General features: G+C 44.5%; 1 protein-coding gene across 2 annotated transcripts in view; it reads right to left on the bottom strand.

Moving 5' to 3' along the window:
* Window positions 1-21818, bottom strand: part of ZBED4 (zinc finger BED-type containing 4) — a 457399-nt gene extending 435581 nt beyond the window's left edge. For both annotated transcript variants that reach the window (XM_044066974.1, XM_044066973.1), the window contains exon 1: window positions 20944-21818. The gene's annotated coding sequence lies outside the window, so the exon portion shown is untranslated. The remainder of the gene's footprint in view (window positions 1-20943) is intronic.
* Window positions 21819-22291: the final 473 nt, after the last annotated feature.

Genomic DNA, 22291 nt, shown 5'->3' with positions numbered 1-22291 from the left:
GTGGCATGTCACACACCTGTGAGCCGTCCCCAGCAAACATCCATCTGCACAGGTGGATCACCACTTTATGTACACACATCCATCCATACCTGATGTACATCCTACCGTACTGTCAGTATGTCACCATATACAGGTGTCAATGATGGGGCTGCATTGCAACTGCATGTTGTAGTTAGGCACAGATGAGTTACATACATCAGCTACTGCACATGCATGGTAGCTGCATGCACACTACAAATTGTACATGTGTGTTGGTCCTACATGCCTGTCATGTAGCCATGTTTGTATGCATTGCAATTGGTGGACATGTGTGATGACATAACACATGGACTGTTGTATGACATGATGGGTGTCATGGGTAACTAGTACAGAGGGAATGTGTCCTCGAGCAACATTGATACCTCATGTATTGTTAGCATTCAACAGCCATGGACCCACCTTCCACTAGCGTGCGTGTGATTGCTGTAGCCACTTGTCTGCACTGATGACAGCAAAAGCTACGCTATGTACATATGTGTTGTTTGGGAGTGCTGTGTTCAGTAATCTCGGTAGTGCGTTCTGTAACTGCGTAATGCTGTAGTGTGATAAGGTAGTTAGGTGTATGTTCAACTCCCAGCCCTGCCAAGTGTGTGCCTGTGTGTGTGTTTCCAGCTGCCTGAGGACAAAGTAATGCTTTTAGACGGCTCACACCACATACATTCCCTATCGGCGTCTTCCTTTGCGGATGATGTCATCCGCCTAGAAGTATGCCTTTGGGAGTGTGGTGATGCCGGAACTCGATAGCGCATTCTGTTACTGCATAATGTTGTAGTGTGGTAGACTAGACAGGTAGATGCTCGATTCCAGGGCATGGCAGGTGTGTGTTTGGCAGTTATACCGTATGTGTTGGTAGCTGTGGGTGGCTAGCTGCAGGATGTGTCCAGTTTGTTTTGTTGCTGACCTATTTAGTGTCCACAGCCCGCATATTCTGTCAAGACACTGGGCTGTCAACACATACAGTTGCCAATAGGTCTGGTGAGTAACTGTCAGCAGCCCTACTCTTACCCTTGCTATGGTCTGACCCGTGTGACGCAACATAACACACGTGCCTTGATATTAACAACACTACATGATGCAGGTGGCACATGTAGTTTCCTTTCCATTCCTGTCTAATGCATTGCGGTCATGTGGTCCGCTGTTGGGATATAAATGCCATATCTACATATGTGTATACACGTGTGTGTGTGTGTGTGCGTATATTATATATATATATATATATATATATATATATATATATATATATATATATATATATCTCCATGTATATATGTCTACAAATAATATATGTGATATATGTAGATGTAGAGGTAGACATAGATGTGAACATATGTCTGGGGACATCAGCACTGTTGACTATTTGTGCCGGATGATCTGTACGTGATAACCTGGGATCTATGTATATCTGCCATGGAGTGGTGTTAATGCACATTGTCTGTGGTGTGCAGGGCCACGGGTTGTAGTCGTGTAGACACCGGTTATTTTGTTGCTGGGAAGACCATGGGACATCAAATATGGTGATGGTAAGGCACCCGTTACCAGTTGTGTGGGGATCTGAGCGACACTGAGCAGTGGTTAATATGTTGGAGGTTCGGTATGGGTCATATAACTATTCATTAGAAGACTATATTATGCAGATGAGATTGACTATGGTGTATGACATTTATCACCAGGGTGTGCTGCTGGTCCCTGGAGTATATGTGTGCAGTCAGCCAGGTGCAGGTCTCGCATATAGTTGACAGCATGGGAGGGGGGTCAGGCATACTGTACGTACGTACATTGCAGAACTGTGCCTCGGGACTGCTCCTGCCTTAGCAAACCTAAGCTAGGGGTGTGTCTATACCTGCCTGGTGACGTTGAGAGGGATGACAGCAGTGGTGGGGTAGTCAGGGTGTCCAGGCTGCACAAACAGGTGTTGATCAGCACAATCAGCTGATGACATGGCCAGCCCACACATGAACAGTACATTAATGCGAGCAAGCAGCATAAATACATGTTTCGTCCACACTACACCACCGGTGTATACCTGCAGGGACATTTCACGACACAGTCCAACCAAATGACACTGGCTGCAGCAGGCAACATATACCAATATGTGCAGGAGGCTGAGGCAGTGCGGTTGTGTATGCTGCCGAACAACCCTTACTGAGGTGACATAAGACTTTATAGACAAAGGGTGACCTACCAGGGTCTACATGGTCTGGGGATGGAGCACTATGGGGTGGACAGAGACCTCCTACAGCAGCTTGTTGACCTGTACCTAACACATCAAACAGGCCGAGGGGAACGCATCACAGTGGATACCATGGGATGTGTTGTCCTAAGTGTACTAGCCACAGGTACCTCACACAGCACAACTGGGGATATCATGGGTATCTCACAGGCATCTGCATCCAGAGTATTGCACCAGTTCACAGATGCCATGTCAACACAAGCTAGTGAGCACATACAGGTCCTCCACACACGTGATTAGTGGACCAGCAATATGAATCTGTTCAACCACATGGATGAGTAGCCTGAGGTACTGGGTGCTATAGCCTGCACACATAGCACCACCCGGGGAGCAGGGAGGGCCTACAGTCAGTGCGGGGGCATACCCTCCAACAACTAGGCCCTATGTGATGGCCAGGGCATGAGATTGGATGTGTGTGCTGTCTGCCCTGGAAGCTGTGATGTGTCCAATATATGGCGTCTGACACAGCTGTAGCACACCAATGCCTATGTGGACATCCCCTACAGTCTCCTAGTGGGGGATGCTAGGTAAACACTGGTGTAGTGGCTTATAACACCCATCAGCAATACACACACACCTGAACACTCACACCATACTGAGGCGGATGCACAGGCAAGACATATACATGTGCATGTGTTTGGGATGCTCGGTTCACAGTTCTGTTATCCGGACACATCTGTTGGGGCTCTGCAGTATTCACAAGCTACATGCATACATGTTATGTTATTTGCTATGCTACACAATGTTATCCTGCAGTAACAGTTGCAGCAGGAACAGCATGGGGCAGGGCCACACAGCCCAACACCACTGCCAAGGCCTGTACAGGAACAGTGTGACTTGGTGCTGGAACTACCCGAGTAGGGCACAGTCTGCGACAGCCCGTGCACAGTATGACCTGCCCTTGGCAAAGAGGCAACACAAGGCATATGCACTGACACAGTAGGTACCCACGGATATCCCCTCTCTGACCCGCAGATTGTACAATGGATACCAAACATGACAGTACCTGTGCTCGGCCATGTATGGGAGGTGCACTGTGTACATCCGACATAGGCAGCACAGTCCTCAAGTCCGTAACACAACCAGGATATGTCTATTGACCTAACAAGTGGCAGTTGTATTAGAATGTGTACTTACCCATTGCTCTGGTATGTATCTGAGCATACAAAAGTGACTGTGGTGGCCACATGTTAGGGCAGCAGACAGTACACATCCATAGTGGCACGATGACCTCTGTAGCAGCACATACGGGGGTCACAATGGTAGCCTGTAGTACACAGGGTGTCCTACCCACTGCAGATTATGGGCTGACCATCATGTGTGTCCATACAGCCCACACACGTTCCATGCAGCTGGACAGATGTGGACCAATACAGACAAATGATATACGATGGCCTATGGATATGCCCAATGACTGACCCCAACCCCCTATGACACACACAGACGACAGCAGGCCAGGGTGTTTGATGCAGGATGTGTAATAGGACATCCAACACCACTGTGCTGGTAATTAATGCTGGGAACTGACGTACCCTGGTATCCCTCCAGCCAGCAATTTAGGTAGGTCCACACACTGACATGGAGTACCCAGCAGATCAGTACAGTAGCTGCAGATGTGTACAACTGTTTACTGTGCCCCGTCACATATACACGAGAGAGTCATGTGCACCACCCACGGTGCTGTGTAGGACTGTGGTTGCATGTCCCCCAACGCTATACAGACATGTAGCAACTGTCAATGCCACATGACCATTAGCTACCCTGCAGGCACAGCATGTCACCTGTCTGTGTAGAACGGAGGGGTCAGCAACACAGTACTATCTGGACATGTGACACATGCAATACAGTTGACCATACTTTGCATGCTCACACACGATGGTATTGTCAGTCTACAACATGCGTAACAGTCATACTGGGCATGCTCACACACTGAAACACAGGACGGCCAGGCATGCACACACCAGTGGTCCGGACATATCTGCCAGTACATCGCTATACTGTTTGATGCCTGCACTGTATGGTGTTTGCGGTCTATTGTCTGTACATATGCCATGGTCTATTGTTAATTCACATGAGCTATGTGTGCAGGGTACTTCTACCATCACGTGTACAGGGTGGTTCTTTGTTTGCGGACAGGCCAGCGCCTTTGGATACAAACCGGGTAAGGCACAGTCCAGCAGGTGGAAGCTGTTGTGCGTGGGTTTGCACAGTGTTAAGCACTGCTGGCCTCTGTTCACAGCACCTTATACACGTTTACACTCCACATTTCTTTGACAAGGCACTACTGTCATACTGGTAGACAAACACGCTTACAGCTGCTCGCTCTCTGACATTTCCGCTTACATTTGTCACTCACGCTGGGTGTGTGCGATCCCTTGTGATGCGTATTACATCGGACTACATGACTGCAGTATCGGGTATGTGTAACCATTTTGCGACGGCAGCCGTTCGACTGTACGGACTTGGCGGCCTATTCAGTGACGTAATCATATTATATGCGTGTTCCTCATACGATCTGCTCCCATCTGCCTGATACATGGGAACTGATACTCTGCAATGCTGCCATGTGACTTGAGTTTGTTAACGCAGCTGTCTGCTGAGTCATGCTACCGTATACCAACTGCACGTTGACCACCTTTCAGATTGCACGACGGGAGACTGTGGGAGTAACACCTTTCCCACTTTGCATGGGACAGTCCCTCATCACATGTGACCTCTCCACCAATCGGGGACACATTTCTGCAGAATCAGGGACAGGTCATGAAAAACAGCTACACTTTTACAAAAGTAGTGCTATTAACTTGACACACTGACAGAATCAGAGCATATGACATAATACACATATTCTGAAGTAACAGTTGTTTATAACTCTTACTTATTGTCATTAGTCAGCAAGTGTAATTCACCACCTTTCCTTCAACAGCCACTACATTTAGGAGGGATTAAGAAGGACACAGTTAGACTTTCAGTCAAACTCAGGGATGTACCTGACATTCAGGGACAGTTGTTGAGTGGTATGGACAATACTCTAGCCATTGCAACTGTCCTGATTAGGGGACCTTCTCATGTTGTAGGTGTCTGTACTGGTTGCTTGTTGCAGGTCTTGTATACCTGACACGTCGATATGTCATATGTAGTAGCATAAGCAACTATACTGCTGCTAGACTACACTTTGATTTGCTCCGATATGTATATTTCTGTACTATGCATGGCTATAAGTATGTTCTGCCCTGGTACATCTGACAGTTCTACAGAGCAGGTTCCACTTTGGCCGTTCAGACTGGTGGTGGCCCTATAGACCCTAAATGTAGAGCTATCACATGTGTAGAGGCAACACATACCCACAGCATACCTCTCAACTGTCCCTGATTTTCAGGGCGTCCCTGATTTTTTAATCAAATTTTAACTCTGTTCCTCTTAATCCATCCTAAAACTAGTGATGTTTGGAGGAAAGGTGGTGAATTACACTTCATGAATAAATGACAATAATTAAGAGTTACAAACTTCTTTTACTTCAGAAAATGTGCATTAATTCATATGCTCTGATTCGGTCAATGTTTCCATTTAATAGCTCTAATATTTTAAATGTGTCCATGATTGTCTTTGTGTTTTCTTGACTTGTCCGTGATTCTGTTGAAATTTGTCCCCAACTGGTTGAAAGGTCTGACCCACAGCCAGTAGTACACGGACGACCTCCACGGTTTGCATACATTAAGGTTATTCATGTAGCATTACAATTGATAATACTGTTTCCTATTACATGTAGCTGTTACTGATGCAACAAATTGATGTCTGACACCACTACACACACTATATAGCCTCCATTCCCAAACTCACAGGCCCAGACCTCTCAACCAATTGGGGACAAATTTCAACAGAATCAGGGACAAGTCAAGAAAAAATCAGGGACACTTAAAATATTAGTGCTATTAACTTGAAACATTGACAGAATCAGAGCATATGAATTAATACACATTTTCTGAAGTAAAAAAAAAGTTTATAACTCTTAATTATTGTCATTCATTAAGTGTAATTCACCATCTTTCCTCCAAAAATCACTAGTTTCAGGAGGGATTAAGAGGGACAGAGTTAAAGTTAGAGTCAAAATCAGGAACAGTTAAGAGGTATGCACAGGCCATGTGCCATAACTGTCGTTTTGCAAGACACAACTACCCAGACGGGTGTGTCCCTCGCAGGCGTATGGTGTTTAACCTCTTCTATTATGCTATCATCTACCTGAGGTGGTCAGCAACTTATGCACTTTCCGTCAGTAGCAGAACTCGCATACCAATGGGTGTGACTGAACACCCTATCAGGAACAATGCATAACACCCTGCGGGACACATTTAGACGACTGGTTCTATTAACCAGACACATTCACAGTCACAGAACATATGTATTCATTCACGTTTGTCGAGGTACATGCTGCTTATGACTCATACATGTCATCTGTCATTACCTGTATTCTGCCACCTGTTCACCTAATATCAGTTGTTCTGGCAGTGTTTAGTTGGACTTTGTTACATTCCGATAGATAACTATGGACGTCCATGCTAATTGGGTACATGGCACTGTGTAGGTCTATGTATTCCCCGATGGTTTACAAACTATCCGGTAGATGTGCTCTTCAGGTTTGGGAGGTGTGGGCGTATGCTATGCCCACATAGAAATATTAATGACTTCCACTGGGAGGGCCTACTACATCTCTGCCAACCAGCACCTGCACACTTAAGCCCATTAATGCATACCCATGGTCCATCTACCTGGCACCCCTCTACAGCAGTCGTGACAAATACTTACTGCAAGCGCAGCTGGTATATGAGCACACCCCTACACATTGCCCACTCTCCCCATCTAGGGACACGTTGTACGTTTTGTCAACCCATGTATTATCACACTTGCACAACCTACTGTTCCATGTACACCTACATCCTGCTCATATTAGTGTCAGCAGATTCTTTCATAACCTGAATTTCTGGGGTCCCGCAAGGGACACGGTTATCCATGTTTAAAGTGTAGACCTTGCAGAACTCTTCCACTGGTCCTTTCCTACTGGTGTTTTGGACAGCGGCAGTGTATTGATCTGTATTGCCTGTCTGTATGTCTGTCCGGCCTAGCTGGGCGATGTGGAGGATACAAGGTTTCTTTATTGGACCTCCAAGTCACAAATGCCCGGGCTGTAAATATGTTACCTCTAATTGCTGTGAAGTAACCTATTTATGTGAATGTGTATATCTACACTGACATATAGTTTGTTTTGTGTGTATTTGTATATATCACTACCTGTATATATATATATATATATATATATATATATATATATATATATATATATATATACACACACACACACACACACACATTACACACACACGTAGTATATCCTTGTGTATGTGTCTATATAACATGTAAATTAATATAACTATGTGTATATATACATCTGCGTGTCCGTTAACCTATACATTTCCCGGACATGGACACTTACACATACGTACTGGTTTTATCCCTGCTTCAACAGGATACTATTGCCTTGATCATTCTGACACTGACACTTCACTCTGGTGAACTTGTGCTCAGTATATTGCACGTTATGCAGCGGACAGATCTCGCAAGTTTTTCATGTCTGGGGTGCCGCTGCTAATTGGGTTGTGATAGTGTCATTCGACCTATTCCTTGTATGTGCAGCCTATTATTCCTGCTACTGTGTTTGTTTCTTTACAAATTCATATTATTACTGTTGATAGGATGTGTGTTTGTGTTACTGTGACTGTACGTTGACAAATTGTTGTCTTCGTGTAGTTGTGTCTTTCTGCTTTTCCCAGTTTGGGGTTGTCACAGCAGAACTCCGTTCCGCTCATGGGTGGCGTATAGGTTTTACGTGCCGGGCTGCCAGACCCGACGCACAACATCTGACAACGATACGCCCATTCACGCATGTCTCCATGCAAACGACGCTCTGAGAATCACAACTACGTACTAACTGACCTCCACGGGCCGCTCCATTGCACCCGGTGCAACATACCCTATCACTCCTGTGTCCATACTCACATATGCATGGTTTCTCCTGCACACCAGTGTTGAGTTTCCCCGCATAACAGCCATTATACACCTGATATCGCGGCCATGACACACCTTTACACATTGCCCTCTCATGAACGTTGGGGCCCTACACACATTTTGTACCGCCTTGTGTATTCACAGGCTCACCATCCATTCATATTTGCACATAGGTGCCTTTCCTGGTGTTATGGATTACGAACGATTTGCGGGTTACAAGTGTAGGTGGTCGCAACATGTTCTACATTCCGTCCATTTACAATGTTGACGTAGCACTTCAACGATGTTATGGCCACTGGTACAGCCCTGCCTCTGGTGTGGAGAGCGGTGCTCTACCCACACTTGTGCAGCTTTGTGTAACATAAGCTGCGAGCACTTCATAATTCCTAACTTGCTCTGGATTCCCTTCACTTAGGTTTGCTTTCATCTTTCAGCGTTCCTAATTATATATACATATATATATTAATTAATTAGTGTGTGTATAGATAAATATGTAGCTATATAATTGCATATTTCTGTTATGTCTGTGGATATTTATCTATACACACATCTATCTAACTTATATATATGAAAGTTACAGCTGTAGAAGACAACATACATTTGCTATGCTAATAGCTGCGTACACCCACGCAGGCCCACTTGCATCTACTTATTCCGAATTACATATGTTTACAGGCACGTCTTTAGGATTACATGTGCCTTATTCCTTATGACAGTACCACTTTGATGGAATCTAGTTAACGGACCCATGCGAACGCAGTCACCTTTACATGTATAAAAGTTGGCTTTACAGCACAGAGGCATTAATTACACAATGAATATGTGCTATAGTCATACTTGCACCGGGAATGCCTTTACGTTGGGCGGATGCTACCACTACACTATTGGTGTTCTGGATCATTTATATGTATACCCATGGTTCATAGCTACTCATGATACTCTGACATACGCCTCACCGCTTCCCTTACACAGCAGGCATCCATTCTCCTGCTGGGAAAACCGCAGTACTACAATTACGACATTTACGACATTACCTGTTTCTTACTGCGAGTCTACTCACTCCAAGGATATTCATAACTCCTATGCTTATAGTCCTCACACATATGCATGTTTGACTGTCAGAGTTTTCATGTGCTGGTCCAGGTTTAGGCTCAGCCGACTGGTGACTAGCACTGCCCTGTCGCTGTTCAAAGATCAGACGGAGCACATGGACAGAGTTAGTCCAGAGTTTAACATTCTACCTGTGTTTACAGACACAGGTGTTTGGGCACCTCTGAGCACATTATTGGGTCGGCACTACATAATTTAGGGCGGGGAGTGGTTCCACTACATAATGCAGGTTGGGGGGGTGGTTTCCCTTCCCGTATTATTCTGGACATCTGTTATGAAATCACTACAGGTATGCAATAGGTCTTGTCAACAGCTGGGACAGTTGGTTTGTGTACTTCTGTGTACGGACCTCTCTGATACTCGGGGACTTATGTCTACAGTGACAGGAACAATCACAGACACTTCTACCATATTAATACTATTAACTTGGAACATGTTGACAGATTCGTAATACTACTAATTGTCTGCAGTTAAATGCGTCTAGTGCTCTTCATTGTTGTAAGTAGTCATTCTCATTCAACACCTTTCCCCCAAAGGGCACTGGCTTTGTGAGTTAAGGGTCTGGCCAGTTACTGTGCGAATGCTCTGACCATTGGTATCGTTGACATTGTCATATGTACGGGTTGTGCTGTATTCCGGTGACTAGGGTTGGTACCTTTTCAAATGGCCAAGATGGGACATTTTCAGAACACACCAGGTTTTACAAGCCGACATACCCACGGTCAGTACAACAGATAGAATTTCACTTATTTGCTACATAAAAGCCTATTGTTGTAGCAGTTTATTTGCTTATTCTGTTTCTTGTAACATTTAGGTATTGTAGATACTGCAATAATTATTTTCTGCTATTACACAACATATGGGACATAATTATGTCCTACAATCCCAGGACATTTGCCATTTGAAATGTCTTGTCAGGACACAACTGTCCAACGATGGACTGTCCCTCGCAAAGCAGGACAGATGAGAACCCTACTGCGGACACCAGATTGTTTGGGCCAACACACAACCACGGTCACTGAAGGTTTAGAACAGCCATTTATTTCCTAGCTGTAAGCCTTACACCTTTGGCACTTTTGTGGTTTGCCTGTTTCTTGTACGAATTATGTTTATTCTATCCTGACGTGACCGCTTTAGGCAACTGTTACATGCAGTATGGTGCATAGTTATTCCCTACAGTCACAAGACATTTGGCATTGTACCATTGTTGGTCAGGTCACACCTACACACACATTAATTGTCCCTCACACTGTGGATCAGGGATATCCTGTTTACGTCAGTGCCTTCATCACCCTTATACCATGTGCCACTATGCGAATGTGTGCAATATATTCCCCCGCTTATTCGTGTCGGGACACGTGCGTCACGAGCAGGTGTTTGATCCTGGGTAGTAGGTTATGCATGACCATTTAGGGCTGGACAGTGTCGTGCACCTCTAATGCACATTCCAACTTGTGTCCAGATATCTACAGGACTGGACTTCGTGTCTTCCATTCTAATGTTTACACAGGTTACGTATCCCATGAGGGATATCCCAAAAATTGGACTGGTCCAAAACAGGACGAATACCGACCATTTTTCTGGCGTTATGAAAATGTGCTGGGGGTTTTACATGCAAGGGATACATAGTGTGCAATCCTGCAACTGCCTAGGGTGACACTACCTACTACTATGTGTAGCTGTGGCTGCACCAAACCAGTAGGCCAAGTATGGCTGGATATGGTGGACGTTCAGGTAAGGGAGCGGGTTGTGTGATGTGGAGGGGATGCTGGGTAGTCCATTATGCATCCAGGTGTGTTGCATTTCTTATGGCCAGTTCCATCAGGACCAATCTGTGGGTATGTGCCGGTGACATGTCTATACATTTGTATCGCATATTTCAATATTCATAGGTTTGTGGGATTGTGTTCTACAGTATGGCCTGTCTGGTTGTATTGCAGCTGTTTATACATGTGTTTGTGTTTCTTTCAGCTTTACCCGCTGCTCCCTCATACACCTCCGGTTCACCTATTCTGTATACGACACAGTATCGCCTTGGAGGATTGTACCATTACCCATCCCCCCACACACACAGATTCCTCACACCCCATACATCGCTGCTTTGGTTGTTGGCCCATGACAAGGCCAGAGTAACACACTGAATACCCTACATGTGTCAGGTACCTGTATGGTTGTGTGGACTACCCTGCCATGTTTGCTTTCCACATGCTATACCTCACGCACATAGGTACACGCCCATACTTAACTTTTATTACATGGCTGGTATACCCGGATACGACCCGTTCAACTGTGACACATCCTGACAAGTTCGGCTTGTACCGCTGATTTGCGGATTTTGGCAGACTGTTCTACTCATTGGTAGGATGCCACCTTTTCCTATGTCCAGGATGGGATATATTCCTTACACATATCCGACTGTACTGGACAACACGTCCCCACAGTCAACAGTACGGATAATAGTGTTCCTTTCAGCCTACATGTTTCCTTATTGTTGTAGCTGTTTATATGCTCCTTCTGTTTTGTTTACATGCTTATATTTCCTATCACATTTGGTATGTGAAATACGGACATACCTTTTGTATGTAACTATTACATGCCTTGTGGGATATGATTCGGACATACGGTCGCTAGATATGTACATTTATTGTGTATTTTGTTATGGACATCTGCCCAGCTGTGTACCCCCCCCCTCACATTATGGGTCAGCTGGTGACCCTCACCATTGGGCTGGACGTACCTACTGGCGACTCGCTAACATATAATGCGTTTCACTTCCACTTGGTATAGCTACCTACACTGCACTGGACTACGGCCACACGGTCTTCCATGTCATTTGTTCGCGGGATAGGGACCACTTGTCCCCTACAGTGCATTTGTGTTTGCTTCTTCATTTTGTGTTCGCAGGAACTTTCTTGCATGCTTTGCAAACGTTTCAGTATCCACGGACACTGACAGATGTGATTACTATCTTGCAACTTGTTATATGCAAGCATTTTAGGTTGCACATCGACAGCTGGCATTTCCACGCCTCCGTGCGGCACTTCGACACGCCCTATGCACTCGCGCTCCTTTCCTGTGCATGTGGCTGTGGCGGCAGCGTGCCTTCATTAATATGCATTTGGCGCTACTGCGCCATCTTCACGCTGCACTGTCGTCACAAACCTACCGCCGTCCTTACGCCGAACTTCATGAATCCCAGTGACTATCTTGTTTGCTCGTTTCCCACCTTTCCTAGCCAGTCCATATCCCAGGCTTTGCTTGTCTCAGGACTTTATTTTCTGTGTTCAGAGCTATCCAGACCTTGTTGTGGTAGAAGGAAGTCCTACTGCTAACCAGTGGGACTGGTTAGCATTGTACTGCCTATTTAACGCTAGAGGAGTGATTTCCAGCTCTGAAATTGTAATTTTATTAGCCTTTTTGGGCTAATTTCTATCCCTTTCAACTTTCTGACTTAAAAGCATGTGTGTTTGCACATTTTTCGCATCGTGCAGCAATGCAAGGCTACAGTTAAACTATTCCAGGTGCCAGAGAGTCTGCTCTTCAAATTTTCCTTTAGAACTAGCTCGTTTCTCAGTAGTAGCACTAAAATCTGAACCCCTGTGATTAGCACTTGCTCTAGAACCCGCTGGAAAGCACTAGGAAGCCTGAAACTGATACAAGCACTCAGCTCTCCTCGTCAATAAGGAGAAATTAATCACAGGCACTAAACAGCCTATAACTGTAAAGTACCTTGCAAAGGTAAGGGAAAACAGCTCTTAAACTTTACAAAAAAGCACCTAAACAGGCATGTCCAACGGTCAGCTTCTGGTGATTTATCCTGTCCACCTGGTGAATCTGGGCATACTGGGGCAATGCGGCAACTGCTTCATGTACACAGACAATCCTCTCCCCCTACCACCCAACACTACAACCTGCGAGAGATGCACTTACATAGCCAAACTGGAAGCAAAGCTCTCTCCAGCCAAGACTGTACTAGACAGTCAAGAGGAGAAGGTTAACACCTGCATTACACCTCAAGCAACTCATAGCCCTTCAAAACCCACACCATCAACACCCACACATAGCAACTCTAAACCCACATATGGGGAGGCCCTTAACATTAACCTGCCCAAGCAACAAGGACCTCCTAAGCTGAAACGCAAACAAACACCAGTCACAACCAAAGTGACACATAGCTCACAATACCTGTGTGCCACCCAACAACAGCCCCTAAGGCAAGACAAGGTACCCAACACTTTAGTCATAGGTGACTCTATAGTCAGCACACTGGATGTCCCACTCACCAGGCTGAACAAGGAGAAAATTACAGTCAGCTGCCTGTCGGGTGCCAGGATCCGCCACAATGCATGCACTCAAGTCACTCCACAACAAGTACAAATACGGCTCTGTCACTGTTCATGCTGGAGTGAATGACTTGAGACGTACCTCCCTGGACTACACAAAGAAAGACATGGAAGAGCTCTTGGATCATGTGACCCAAGCAGGTATGATCCTAGCCCTGAATAGCATCCTGCCTTTGCCCAGAATGATACCACAGTATAAGGACAAAATGACTGACTTCAACAATTGGCTAAGCTTCTGGTGTCATTCAAAGGGGATCCAGTATTTGTCTGCCTGGGAAGACATGATTGACAAACCAAGTTGCTTTGCCAGAGATGGTCTGCACCTGTCACCCCTGGGATTCAGGTTACTGGCTAAAGCTCTTGCCACCCCTATAGTGCCTTTTTTAGGCAAGGTTAAAAGGAAAAAACCACCACCGTAACAGATACAAGCATGCAACATCTGAAGGTAATGCTAGAAGTCTAAACCTCAAAATGCACTCTCTCGAGACACTCCTAAAAATGGAGAACATTGATATCTGTGCAGTAACGGAGACCTGGTTCAAGGCTCCAGAGAGCACCCCTGCAATACCAGGCTACAATTCTTACCACACTTTTCGGCCACAAAACCAAGACCGAAACACTAAAGGTGGAGGAGTGTCCGTATTCACCAAGGATATTCACACCTCCAGGCTAGTTGCCCAACACAATGCATCTGAAATTCTCCAGGTGCAACTAACACGAGGTAAGACTGCAATCCAAATTGTAGCTTGCTACAGATCCCCCACCATGCCCCAGTATTCTGACTACACTTTTCTAAACATACTGGAAAATATTAAGATACAACCAAACACCCTAATACTGGGCGATTTCAACTACCCTGCCATTAACTGGGAAAACTACTCGGGTACCAACTCTTTTTCCCAACAGTTCTTGGAATTCATAAATTCCAACACCCTGGATCAGCTAACCCATTGTCCCACCAGGGGCTCCAATATCCTAGACCCGGTCATTACCAACATGGGAGATAGATACTCCACACCAGTGGTCACCCCTTCATTGGTCAGGTCTGACCATAAGCAAATCACCCTTGACATCCACATCCCACCTCCACCCCCCAGTACGGAAATCTCCTTAAAAAACTTCTGACTTCAGTAGCATGAAGTTGGCTTTGGAGAAATGACAAACTTCACAACACCCAAGCAGATGGGATCTGGAAATTCGATTGCAGAATCCTACACTAAGGCACTGTACGAGCACATCCACTTGTGCATGAATCGTGCCATCCCAAATAGAACCAAGATGCTCTTCTCCAAAAAAAAGAAAGCCAATCTGGTGGTCCCCTGCTATAAACAAACTATACAACAGAAGGAAGAAACGGTTGTAGAAAAGAGGAAAATCCCAGGATGCAGAACACTCCCTCACCAGCCTCAATGAGAAGCTGAGATCCCTCATAAAATCTTCAAAAGCTAGTTACGAAAATAAAATTGCCAAAGATTCCAAAGACGACCACAAGGCATTCTATAGTTATGTCAAGAATCTAAATGGCAATGCTCAGATCTGCTCTAAGCTACAACAGAATGGCATTAAATATACTGATCCCAAGAATACTGCCAATATCCTGGCAGATAGATTTAGTGCCAACTTCACCCCCTAAAGGGCCCATCTCAATACCAAAAGATTGCCAAATTCCAGTAATCACGCCCACACAGGAAGAAACCGCACTCTCCAAAGCAACTTCACCCCCTAAAGGGCCCATCTCAATACTAAAAGATTGCCAAATTCCAGTAATCACGCCCACACAGGAAGAAACCGCACTCTCCAAAGCTAAGAATACAGCATCCATGGGACCAGATGACATCCCTGACTGTGTACTACATGAACTACAAAATGAACTGGCACCTCACCTTAACTGTCATGTTTAATCACAGCCTCACCTCAGGCTTCGTGCCCACTGAGTGGCGCACAGCTACAGTTATCCCGCTCCACAAGGGAGGAGCCGCCTTGGATCCCGGGAACTACTGTCCCCATCAGTCTGACAAGCCTGATCTGCAAGGGCTTGGACGCATTATCATGGAACTTATAAACAAAAACATTGGCAACCTTCAAACACTGGACCCCACCCAGTTTGGGTTTGTGAAGGACCAATCTTGTCTCCTGAATCTGAGTGACTTCTTCAAATCAGTCTCCAGAGCTGTGGACGAGGGTAAGGCGGTCCACACAGCCTATCTGGACCTTGCCAAGGCCTTCAACACCATCCCCCACTCTGGAATCATAGATAAACTTAATAAACTGGGCATAAATCCCTATGTCACTCGATGGGTTGCCAAATGGCTTACTGACAGAACCTAGACTGTAAAAGTAGCCGACTCCAAATCCAGCTCCAGATAAGTGACAAGTGGAGAACCTCAAGGTTCAGTCCTGGGACCACTCGTTTGGCATCTGCTTCTCTGAAGTACAGGCCAACACTAAGGGACTCTGGCTAACAAAGTTTGCAGATGACTGCAAACTGGGAGCCATTACTGAATCCCCAAATGATGTGGATATTCTACAAAAGGGTCTTACAGAAACAGATGCCTGGTGCCAGAGCCATGGGCTCAAGCTTAATGCCAAGAAATGTATAGTTATCCCCTTTGGAAAAAAACATGTACCCATGAATTATCACATAGGTGGCAGGACACCAAACATCGAAAGTGTGATGACAGACTTTGGGACACAGGTGGACAGTGGTCTCACTTTCGATAACCACATCACCACAACAGTCAGGAAATACTTCTATGTGGCACACCTCATCACCAAGGGCTTTTCATCCAGAAAAAAGGAGGTCATGGTCCCACAGCACTCATCCCCCATTAGACCCATTATAGAGTATAATGCCTCGTTTGGTATGTACCTCACAAGACATCTGCAACAGCTGGAAAGGCCACAGAAATACCTCACTACAAGAATCACAGGCCTAAAGCAGATGCCATATGCTGACCATCTAAAAAAACTCCAGCTATACTCTGTGGCATATCATCTACTCAGAGGCGTTCTCTGCTTAACATACAAGGCCATGTCAAACCCTGACCTGTTGGACATGCTCCACTTAAAGAAATCCCAATCCCTCAGAGCCACATGCTCCAGGGATCTAAACCTTGTCATCACAATGAACAAAACATGCTGGAGGGATAGGTTCCTGACCCAGAGACTCATCATACATGTCAAGCAGAGCGCCTCATTGGCCATCTTCAAAAGGAACCTTGATGATTGGATGGGAGATAGGAAATTCACCCCGGGCATCATGTCAGTCGCCCTGCTAGACAGGGATCCAGAGAAGTAAATACTGTGGGAAGAAATATCCAGTGAATTGTTATGGCTAGGCTTGCATAGGCCATAGGATCGATAGCCTAGTACCAACCTATGAACTGATTTAACAGAAAAAAAATATATACAATTGGTTATACACACACTTTTAATGTATTTTTTTTGCATTTTTTTAGGTGTTTCTTTAAAGATTTGTTAGGCTGATATGACTAATATTCTAAAGGATAGTGTTCACTGTTGTAGGTACAGCTTTCTGCTTTGACAAGAATAAACTGCGGGTGAAATCAGGAAGTCACTTTCTGTATTTTTAAAAAAGTGTAATACATATTTTTCAAGAAGATGAGGTTCTTTAAATGTGAGGGGGCGGAGGAGCCAATGGCTGCACTGGCAGACTAGGAAAGAAAAGGGAGATCTTTCAGGTCAAGGTGGGGGAGGGGGACTATTTTCACTAACTTTGTCTATGCAGAAATAAAAGTTTAGAGACCAATCAAATCATAGCACTAAGTATTTAAAGACAGGGGTGTGGAATAGTTGTACTGGTTAAAAATAGAGTCAGGTGTTTGGTGCGTTTTCTGTGGACTCACGAAAAGCATGGTTTTGATCTTGGTGGGATACTGGACAATTTAATATTCTATACAATACTTCTCACCCCCCTCCCAACCAAAAGGGCAAATATTTACCCAGCAGAGTGCTGCCCCCCTGACATCTCAGATGCTTAGGTAAGAGCTGCCCTCTCCAAAGCAAAAAACACAGCATCAATGGGACCAGACGGTGTCCCGGGCTGCGTCCTACATGAACTCCAAGAAGAGCTAAACCCAAACATAAAACTACTGTTCAATCTCAGCCTTACTACAGGATATGTACCCAAAGAGTGGCGTACAGCAACAGTGGTCCCTCTCCACAAAGGTGGTACCTCAACGGATCCTGGAAACTATTGCCCCATAAACCTGACTAGCTTGGTCTGCAAAGCTATGGAAAGGATCATCATGGATCTCATAAATAAAGATATTGGGGAGCTACAGACACTGGATCCCACCCAGTTCGGCTTTGTTAAGGGCAGATCCTGCCTCTTAAACCTGGTTGATTTCTTTGAAACAGTCACCAAGGCCATCGATGAGGGGAAGGTGGTCCACACAGCCTACCTGGACCTCGCAAAAGCCTTCGATACAATATCCCACTCGGGCATTATAGATAAGCTCACCAGCTTAAATATAAACCCCTATGTCACTAGATGGGTTGCAAACTGGCTCAAGGACAGAACCCACATGGTTAGAATTGCTGGAGCCATGTCAGACTCCAAACCAGTTACAAGTGGCGTCCCCCAAGGCTCAGTCCTGGGACCTCTCTTGTTCGGTATACATTTCTCGGAGGTACAGGCCAACACGGAAGGACTGTGGCTGACTAAGTTCGCAGATGACTGCAAACTGGGCGCCATATAATCGACTCCAGCCGACACAAGCATCCTCCAAAAGGGCCTCATAGAAACAGACAACTGGTGCCAGAGCCATGGCCTCAAGCTAAACGCCAAAAAGTGTATAGTCATCCCCTTTGGCAAAAACAAAGTGCCCACAAATTATCACATAGGTGGTAATCCATTAAGTACAGAAGTAGTAATTAGGGACCTGGGGACCCAAGTTGATAGCAATCTCTCATTTGACAACCACGTGGCCAAAGTGGTTAGAAAAACATTTTATATAGCCCACCTAATCATGAAGGGATTCACATCTAGATCAGGAGAGATCATCGTGCCTCTTTACTCATCCCTCATCAGGCCCATAATTAAGTACAATGCCCCTTTTGGGATGTACCTTACCAGACACCTGCAGCAACTGGAAAGACCCCAAAAGTACCTCACCAAGAGGATCATAGGGCTCAAACAGATGCCATATGCTGCCCGGTTAAAGAAACTCCAGCTCTACTCAGTAGCATACCGCCTGCTCAGAGGCGATCTGTGCTCGACGTATATAGCCATGTCCAACCCGGAATTAATGGACATGCTGCACCTCAGAAAATCCAAACCCCATCGAGCTATGTGCTCGAGAGACTTGAACCTCAGCACTGAAATAAATAGGACATGCTGGAGGGACAGATTCATAACCCAGAGGGCTCCCTTCACTCTGGAATAAAATCCCAGTCCAGGTTAGGCAGAGTCCCTCATTGACTCTCTTCAAGAGGAATCTTGATGAGTGGATGGGAGATCGTAGGTTTACCCCGGGTATCACTTCTGTGTCACTGTTAGACAGAGGCACAGTATACTAACCTCGAGAAAGGGCATAGCAAAATTAATTTAAAATGAGTGGCGAAAACCAAACACACTCTGGCTAGGCTTATAAATGCCCTAGGGCAGATAGCCTAGTATGAACCTATACAATACATGAAGTAAAAAAGTTCAATATTAGTAGCAGAAAATAACTTTTCAGTACGTATTCCTACTAAGACTCTGTCAATTCCCCCATGTTTGTGCAACATACATTTTGAATATCACACTAACAAATTACTTGCATTTTCTCTCTTTGCTGCATTTGGGAAAATTTATCGTCTGCCCTTTGTTGAAATGGACTACTGAAGTTGGTCACAGTACTATACCTCACAACCTTGCAGCTCCAAAACGAGGAGTGCTGCCTCTTAAAATAATGCGGAACACTTACCACCAGCTTTCTAACAACTTCCACTAGGAAACTTATGGGACAGTTAAATGAGCCACTTAAAAACTGATTTAAAAAGTTACCTTAATGAACTGATATGATTCGATCCCATTTAACAGGAATTTTGGCTGAAAAATCTTAGCAATTTATACATGACAAACTCTTTCAATGTGGAACTGTGAGGTGGAGTTCTTAAGCCCCAAAACGAGGAACGTTGCTGCTAAGGAGGCATATAACCGTATCCCAGTTTACAAATAGAAAGAATAAAACGTTGACTCCTAATTTCTATGTACTTGTTATACATATCTACTATTATGCACATTTTTTTCTTTAAAAACCTTACTGAAATATTACAAACAATAACAAAATGAAATAAGTAACCATTTACACAGGTGTCTACATTACATATGTTGATTTCGACTGTAATTGCTGCTGTGACATGGATATGACTGAAAGGAATATTCCAACAACTTGGTTAACAAGCAAACAAATGCAAGAATACAACGCTACTTAAAATATGTATCAGTAGTTATTTAACAGTACACACTTATAGACGCAAAGCGGAGGATATTCCGTACATCAGCACGTGTCAAATAAAATACAAGTACATTAAAATACTCAGAAGTTAAAGCACCTTAACAGCTGTTCATACAAACACAATAACGCACAAAATATACACATTAAATCTATCAGTAACACTTGGTCACGTTCTTCATTTTAATGGAAGCATAAGTTCCTCATGCCAGTTCCGGTCTCATCATTTACTCCTACTACCATTCTAACTTAACAGTAAAACCAGCAGCGAACTGAGATCACCTTTCAGTATAACTCGAAAATACATCGGGATAGTTTCTGAACCTGAAAACATACTAACTAAAACAAAAGGCCTGGTTACAGATTTCATACAAGACACAATCAATAAAAATCAACAACATATACAGAAACTGATAAGTTCAATATAAAATGAAAAATATCCGATTTCAACTTCATAAGAGAACTACACTCTAGGACATTTCAACATAAACAAAGACTACCAGACGTACGCGGCCCTCAATGGCCAAACGCCTTATCATGAAGCGTGAGCAGACAGGAACTCAACCTGTCGAGGCAGAACCAGCCCTGCCTGGCTAGTAGAACACAAGGAGAACCAACCTAGGAACCGGATCGACCTATCCATACAAAATCCAAACAACCATTAAAAATCATAATAAAGACTAGTCTTGTACCACAAACTCACCACGAGATGTGCTATTCACTTCGGTATGTTGTGGTTGCCACACAATTAAAATAAAAAAATCTTTAAAATTAATTTCCATTCAATATTCCCACTGCTTTGTCTATCCTCCCGCTCCAACAGTAAGCTGGAACACGCAACATGACGTTTAGGGGTCAAAGGTATCCAAAATGGCGTCCGACAACTGGGCAGATGATTTTCCGTCACAAATGTTGTTGAAATTGTACTGCTTGTAGTGGGATAGTCCTTTTTAATTGATCTAGTAAACCTTTGTAGATCCTGTGTTTTGTAGTCACTGGTAGCAATGTATTGACAAAATGTTCTTCTTGTGGATTGCTTGATACAGTCTGGTTTTGTTTTGATTAGGAACTTGTTGAACTCCACGGGGTTTCCATACCCGGCGGGTGACAAGCAGGGGTAAACTGGGTTCAGTCTTGAGTGAGACAAGAATTAGTTTCGGAGGAGAAATAGTAAAATGATAATAAGAAATACTCTGTCAGTTGGATTGTTATTAAAGCCATACGATATTTGCAGATAGAATATAATCAACATACGTCGATTTTCCGTGGCTCTATGTGCGACTCTACAGTCTTTCATGAAATCAAACTGAGGTGCGTCATGTCTAGCACCTGGGTTGCACTTTCAAGCGCTTTGCGACTGTTGGGATACCCTTGGCACACGCGCATAAGTAAATTCACTGACAAGAAAATCTTGATGTTATACTACTGTATCATGAAACGTTCGCCGTGCAATTACTGTTGCATTTCTAATCTAGTTAGACCTGTAGCAGCTACATGTTAAAATAGTGTTATCAAAGGTAAATGAAATTCGAAAATAAATATTTAAAAGACCATATCGTTGGATAATAATTAGATTTTGTATGTTGTTTACAACTGATTAGACAGCTAACCAGTACACTGTAACATACTACTCGGTATCCAAGAAACAACTACTACTTTAGGGGCTTTGCGATTACGAAAGCACTGCGCTGCGATGACGTCACGACGCCGGGTGCGTTTGTGGGCGGAACACACTGTGTAAACCGCATTGTTTCAAAGAGAATATCAGCTTCCTTGCCGTTGAAATGTGGGAACCTAAAGTGAAAGTATAGCATTGGGTTCCCGAATGTTGGCTGCCGCTTCTTGCAGCCACAGTCCTTCATACTGAATGTGAAGGCTGGGTAGCGGTTGACGTTAACAGACAAACCGCTTCTGGACTTGAGTGGTGGCCGTTGGGCAAGTCTAGGAAACAAGTAGCAACTGTGGGCCCATCGCCATTATCCTTCTCGTTAGCTGAAGTGCTAACTGTTAGCAAGAGGTAATAATTTAATATTTGCATTTTGATCCGGTTA

Source organism: Protopterus annectens, chromosome 3.part1 (assembly GCF_019279795.1).
Source record: "Protopterus annectens isolate FY-2018-M chromosome 3.part1, PAN1.0, whole genome shotgun sequence".
Taxonomy (NCBI): domain Eukaryota; kingdom Metazoa; phylum Chordata; order Ceratodontiformes; family Protopteridae; genus Protopterus; species Protopterus annectens.
Note: the sequence above shows the minus strand (reverse complement) of the source record. Positions and strands in the feature narration are given on the sequence as shown.